Here is a 7,520-nt window from a genome sequence, read left to right as displayed (position 1 = left end):
AACAAAATGATATCAGTTTGAATCATTTTGGTGATAATACCATGCGCGTAGCCAAGTTATTTTGTTAGTTAGTGAATTTTGTACTCTATGCGCATATATAACTCCGGACCTGTTCTTTTGGTTAATGTTTTATAATTCGTTTTAAGATTAACAGTAACAAATATGTAAATCAGACTTCACCCTGGTTTCCGGTTGTAAGTAATCCTTTATAGGAATGGCACCAAAGGGAGGATTGTGGGCTAGATCATACCCCAGAAAAAAAATAAAATGTCGCTATGCCCAAATTTTAAATCATATTTAAATTTAAATATGTAAATGAGATATTATTTCCAATTTTCATTATTCGATCATTCACTACATGTACGTTTAACAGCAGATGATATAGGCGCTTATTTTACTTTTCTTAATTGAGAAAGTATCAGATTATTTTTTCTGTAACTTTCATGCAATTTGTGCCGAAATACACGCACACACATCAAAAAATTATTTGAAAAAAAGTTTTTCTCGTTGTGTATAATTGTTATAATGGAATGAGTTAAATTATAATTCTAAGTTTCGGCATATTATCGTGATAATATATCTTATATAAGATAATAAATACATTTTAAGGGATAGGAGATCTAACAATGCTATATAGATTACATTCAGCACGTATCTGAATATAGCTGTTAGATTGTCTGACATGTGTAAAAGAGCTTTCAGATACCCCTTTTCCTCGTGGAATCAATTGAAATCTACTTTTACCTGAAATGGTTTTACATGTACGTCTAACTGCAAAAAAGCAAATACGTGTACTTGAGACATATTTAAAAATATAATCTGTTTAGTATAATATGAATTGTATAAAATAAATATGTATTGTAAAAGGGAATGGTAGGAGAGATAAACAGAAGAAAATTAGGAGAATTTAGAAAATAATTTGCTCTATTTTGAAGGTACAATACCAAATAGACTGATTGATCAAGACAAGAGAGGTGGAGGATGCCAAACCGGAATCAAGTTAATAATCATTTAGTAGAGTAAAGTTACAAAAAATATTATTGAATTATTCTATTCTTTTCTTTTAATTTAAGTTTTAACTTATCGAAACACTTTTAAGTCTATATTAAATTTTTAAGTCTATATTAGTATATATATATATCTGGCATCTTTTTTATTTGACAACTAATTTTGAAATTATTAGGATTTATTTTTATTTTTCCAATATTTTGTGTAAACCGTTGGATATCAAAACTAAGTTTTTTGTTCTATTTAGAATTTGCTTCAACCTCTCATATATACATTTATCTTGCAAATTTTGTATATAAAATGCATAAATTTGGCATTGATCTTTAATGTCCTGAATGCTCGAAAATGTTAGCGTAAGCATTTTGCAATTCTGACAACCACCAGGGAGCTTTGTTACATCAGGTGTACCATTTTGACTTTTTTCTGATGCTGATGGTTCCTGGGGGGCGAGCTGAAATTTCTTCCAAAGAAACAAGTCTTCGGATTTTTCTTTGTCCCACTTTAACCGACCGATTGATTGCGTTCCCTACCAATGACTAGTTATATCAATTAGTGGGTTTGACTAGAACAATCACCTAGGGACAGCATTCATAGTTTGTGTATAGATAAGCTCATATAAATATCAGAGCTTTTTCTTTCTTTGTTTTGTTTTGTTTGTTTGTTTGTTTGTTTGAAAACTGATGTGTACGCAACTGCGTATTTGCGTATAGGCAGCTACGCGCCTGAATACGACTTCATCATTCAATCAGGAATATAATTTTATTAATGTGTCATTTGAAAAGATGCATCCACTTATTCAGCTTGCATTTAATCTTAACTTTGTTCCGTTTTTAACTGCATATCTGCATTTTGCATTTACCGCTACATTGACCAATCACATACTTCATCTTGACCAGTAACGCCACCTGTCGCGTCATTTCCGGGGACAAAAGAATATTATACGGCTATGCCGAAAAATTATTTCAACGTTGGAACACAACTGTATTTGATACATATATCAATAGTATTTTAAGCACATATTATTTTATGATGTGCGATTCCTGTAGAGCAACTCAGAATATACCGTTAAATACAAATATACCATTAAATACAAAGAAAACCAGTAATGCCAGTGTGAATTGAATTTTGGCCGTTTTATTCCTAAATAACGACATGACGTAAAAACATGCAACAATACATGTTATCCCACACTGAACAACATTACAATAAATCATTGTACAATCTAAACATTATACCAAATAATTGTAGGTGGGGTAGTATTTTAAGCACATATTATTTTTTGTAATAAATTACTTGGTGTACGTAAAAGTACAAGTAACGATGTGGTTTATCTTGAAGTAGGTAGGTATCCATTAAGAGTGCTACGAAAGATTAGAATTATGAACTATTGGATGAAACTGAGAAACTCCTGAAATTATATTTCACAGTCTTGCTATGACGACATGTTAGAAAATAATGATAGATGGATGTTGAATATCAAGGAAGAATTATATAGAATAGGTTTCGGATATAAATGGGAATCACAAAAGGTTGACATTAATGATCTTCAAATGACAAAGGAAAGTTAGAAGTTTTGATTTATATGAAAGAGTGTGTAGAAAAAAATATATTGTCCTCTAAAGGAATTTTATATCAACATGTTTACAACAGTTATAGTTTACAGAATTATCTGAAAAAGTCCATATCAGTTGAATACTTGAGAGAAATAACTAAAATTCGACTATCGTCACACACTCTAAATATTAAAAGGGTAGATATAACATTGAGCGACACCAAAGAGTTTGTTATGTACATATGTATGTGACATGAATGATATTGAAAACGAGTTCCTTTTTGTATTAGTGTGGCCTTGTTTTGCAAATTTAAGAAATACCTTCTCCAAAAGTTATTTTGTAACAAATCCAAGTGTGTACAAATGAGAAGAATTGCTTTATACAAATAGCCCTAAAGAATTGACAAGTTTTGGTAAATGTATAAAGCTTGCTAATAACCTTTGACCTTCCAGTTACGCTGATACTGATTACATACCATATAGATAATCACTTAATTAACCTGACAGTTTTAGGTTTTATACAAAACATTTTTTAACGAATGCGGTTTAATGTACATGTATATATGGAATTCACAGTTTCAAGGCAATTTGAATCCTAAATGAGTAAAAGTTAAAGTAAAGCAAACGGGTGTTGGAGACGTCGTCCATTTTCCGCACCAGGATCTTGCTGGACTGGATATGCAGTATTTTTATAGAAATTCCTTCCGTTATTTGTAGGTATGATTATGCCTTGTTTAATATGGTGATAATTATGTCATACTGTTTCTGTATACTATGACTATATTGTCTGAAATATCAAATTATTTAGAAAGATTCGGCGTCAATTATATTGTATATAGTACCTCTTATTACACGAATTGAAAATAATAAATCTTATAAAACGAACAGCGACTGTTTCACACTCTTATCCTCATCCTTTCCTTACAAGACATCTCCAATGAATGAAAACACCCACTTAATAGTTAAGTAGGAACTCGAATGGCCGCTTTCATTCAATCGAGGATATGTAAAAGCAGATTGCAGATGATACGGTGTACTAACACTGTGATACAGTGTACTAATATTGCATCACAGTGTATTACACTGTATCACCTTACATTTGCATCACGTCAAGCATAGGAAAGGCCAATTGGGACTTAGGGGACCTTTGGTTACACAGCGGTACATATTCGCACCTGTGCTTGAAAATAAACGTGCAGTTGTTCTTGCAAAAACCTACATATTTATACCAAAGGAAATCGATTTTCCTATATGTACATATATTTTTATATCGCTGCAGCCGTTTCATGTTCAACAAATTTGTTTAAATACGTTTCAGAGTATTCTAAACATTCACATATTAATTTTGTTTCAAGAAATAAAAGTGAAGTACTGGGATGAATTGAATTTTACTTCATTCCCTGACAAAAATGTAGGAGGTAACTCTTGTTTTGTCCCCTCAGGTAGACTAAGTACAGTTCACCCCTCCCCAGTACTAATCCCTACACAAGTCAGTACCTCTATATACTAATCCCGACAATTATCTCCGCCGGACACTCCAACCGCCCCGCTAAACGGTGACGAACTACAGTTAGCACTCAATGTATGTAGTATTGATTATTTCTATTCTTTTTACATTGTATTTGAATTTTCACGTTAACTGCAACTAGTCAAAAAAGAAAAACAGGGCATCATCTTAAAATCACCGAAACCATATTCAAAACAATACCTTGATGTACATCGTACAAACCCTTCACCGACACAATATCTCTTCTTTTGCAGAATTATTTCGTTGGCATTTCCCATTTATATAGATATCAGTCAGGTTTCCAATCAGGGAATATTACTGTTAGTCTGTAACAGAATGTGGGAAACCGCTACTGTCTAGTTTTCTGTGACATTTACAAGACATTCAACAGTGTGTCAACTGTGGCATGGGGGATTGGAAGTGAAAATGTCTGCAAATATTTGTATCCCATTGTCTTTGCTACCTCCCGTAACTACGACTTTTTCAGATCAAGTAAATTGATTCTCCCTAGTATAAAGTCTCTTAAAATTTTCTCTGTGTATGTCCCTTTTAAGATAGTTACATCATTTTCTCTATGTACATTTTGTATGTCCCCGTTATAAGATAACTACATCATTTTCTTTATGTATGTCCCTTTTAAGATACATGTAGTTACATCATTTTCTCTGTGTATGTCCCCGTTATAAGATAGTTACATCATTTTCTCTATGTATGTCCCTTATAAGATAGTTCCATCATTTTCTCTATGTATGTCCCCGTTATAAGATAGATCCGTCATTTTCTCTATGTATGTCCCTTATAAGATAGTTACATCATTTTCCCCGTCTATGTCCCCGTTATAAGATAGTTACATCATTTTATCTTTGTATGTCCCTTATAAGATAGTTACATCATTTTCCCCGTCTATGTCCCTTATAAGATAGTTACATCATTTTATCTATGTATGTCCCTTATAAGATAGTTACATTATTTTCGTTATGTATGTCCCTTATAATTAAGATAGTTACATCATTTTCTTTATGTATGTCCCTTATAAGATAGTTACATTATTTTCCCCGTCTATGTCCCTTATAAGATAGTTACATAATTTTATCTGTGTATGTCCCTTATAAGATAGTTACATCTTTTTCTCTATGTACATGTTTGTCCTTTATTAGAAAGTTCCGTCATTTTCTCCGTGTATGTCCCTTACAGGAAAGGGGTGGGATGTATTTTTAGCGAATTTTAATTTAATAAAAATCAAATCCAGTCATGCTGTGGAGAAAGTGTTGACAGATAGCGACGTCGGGGTTCACGATAGGATTTGTGCATTGTTCGTCGGAAGGAAACGAAAAGCTCTGAAGAAATTTATATTACAAACTGGAATCAAATTCAAAGTTCATACAACATATGCTGACTACATATTGGTGTCTGGAAAAGACGCTGAAGTGGTTAAGAAAGCGGTTGAACTAAGCACACCACATATCGACAAAATAAAAAGAGAAATTCAGAGTAAGGAATACGAGAACGTCTTTACTGACGAAGACGAGGACATTCGTTACAGGATCTGTGGATTGTTGATTGGTAAAAATGGAGAGAACATAGACAGGATCAGATAAGACATTGGACTTAATTTCCCCGTGTTAGGAACTAAAGATGGCCATATACGTGTCTCTGGGACCGATGCAGAAGTAGTGAAACATGCAGCAGATAGATTGACGCTAGGAATTAAAAAAATTAGAGAGGATATTGAAGTATTTGATCAAAAATTAAATTCATAATAAACTCCAATACTGACACTTTATATGGGATGCATGTCATGATTTTTATCTCGCCTGCTACAAATAGACTACTCCTATACGTATATGAGGTCTTATTCCACCTGATTACATTGGTTACATGACAGCCTGTCAAAAGTTTCCTGTCGTGTAAACCTCTTATATTATTGGAGTACAAATCGACCAGTGTCAAAAGCTTTTGCATAGGCACTTGTTTCTGGTAATTATCACCCAGAATTATGATACAATATCCTCGCTATGTCGATCTCTGAATATAGTTCATATCGTTAAATGAGCAATTTAAATATGTAAATGAGATATTATCTCCAATTTTCACTATTCGCTCATTCACTACATGTACGTTTAACAATAGATGATATAGGCGCTTATTTTACTTTTCTTAATTGAGAAAGTATCAGATTATTTTTTCTACAAGTTTCATGCAATTTGTGCCGAAATACACACACACATAAAAAAATTATTTGAAGAAAAAATTTTTTTCTCGTTGTGTATAATTGTTATAATTTACATTATAACTTATTCAGCTTGCATTTAATCTTAACTTTGTTTGGTTTTTAACTGCATATCTGCATTTTGCATTTACCGCTACATTGACCAATCACATACTTCATATTGACCAGTAACGCCACCTGTCGCGTCATTTCCGGGGACAAAAGAATATTATACGGCTATGCCGAAAAATAGCATTCTATAGGAAGGGAAACATGCGATGCCAAAACAAAATTACTCAGTATTCAATATTGAAAAAAATCAGGATGTCTTCGCCACTTTTGACATTTAAACACATTGCGTCTCAACTAAGGTGAAATATATGTACGCTTTTAATTAATTTCACTTTTACAGTACTGTACGTGAAATACCTTTTTATCTATATCATCCGTTTTTCTTACCTTGAAGTAAAACGAAGTAAAAAGAAATCACTTAAATAAAAAAAATTTCGCTAAGTGAAATTTCTTTTACTTTGAGATAAATAAACAAACATTAATTTGCTTTGTGTTTTATTTGACTTGAGCGGAGAAGAATTCCACTTAGTAAGTGTGAAATTACTTAAATGAATTTTTTTAGATAGTTTTAAAAGAAGAAAAAATACGTAAGTAGAACGTTTTGCTTGATTCAAACGCATACTTTCTGTCTTGAATTTGAAATGTAATCCATTATGATATCTTATTATCTATAGTCTCCTGCGTTTAAAGTATAGTTTGATACTTATTGACGTCATAGACACTGACGTCATCAAGTTATTTAGTTTAAACATATTTTATTGGCATGCTAAATGACAAAGGGATTAATCAATTTACTACACCTGTATACTGTATGGCGATACAGCTTTCGCCATAATATCTTTTCCCCTTTTAATTTTATTTTCGTGGTAAATTTAACTATCTAGGCCGTAATCTTTATTTTCGACTGGTTGATAAGGTTACATCAACTTTTGGCAGAACCGGGACGAAATTCGCGATGTCGCCCCGCCGCCAGAGATCGGAATCATAGCCTTGTATTGAGCATCTAATATAAGATAACTATAAACAAAGAAGATATCTTATAAAACACGATTAAAATATTTTCATTCCCCGAAATTGGCAGATAATAGCCGCCATTGAAAGAAGAGCTACTGTCCCTTGACTATTAGTGACGGCTAGAAAATGCTTACGGCTATCTACATGTACCTACCTGT

This window comes from Pecten maximus, chromosome 3, assembly GCF_902652985.1.
Source record: "Pecten maximus chromosome 3, xPecMax1.1, whole genome shotgun sequence".
In the NCBI taxonomy this organism is placed as follows: Eukaryota; Metazoa; Mollusca; class Bivalvia; order Pectinida; family Pectinidae; genus Pecten; species Pecten maximus.
Note: the sequence above shows the minus strand (reverse complement) of the source record.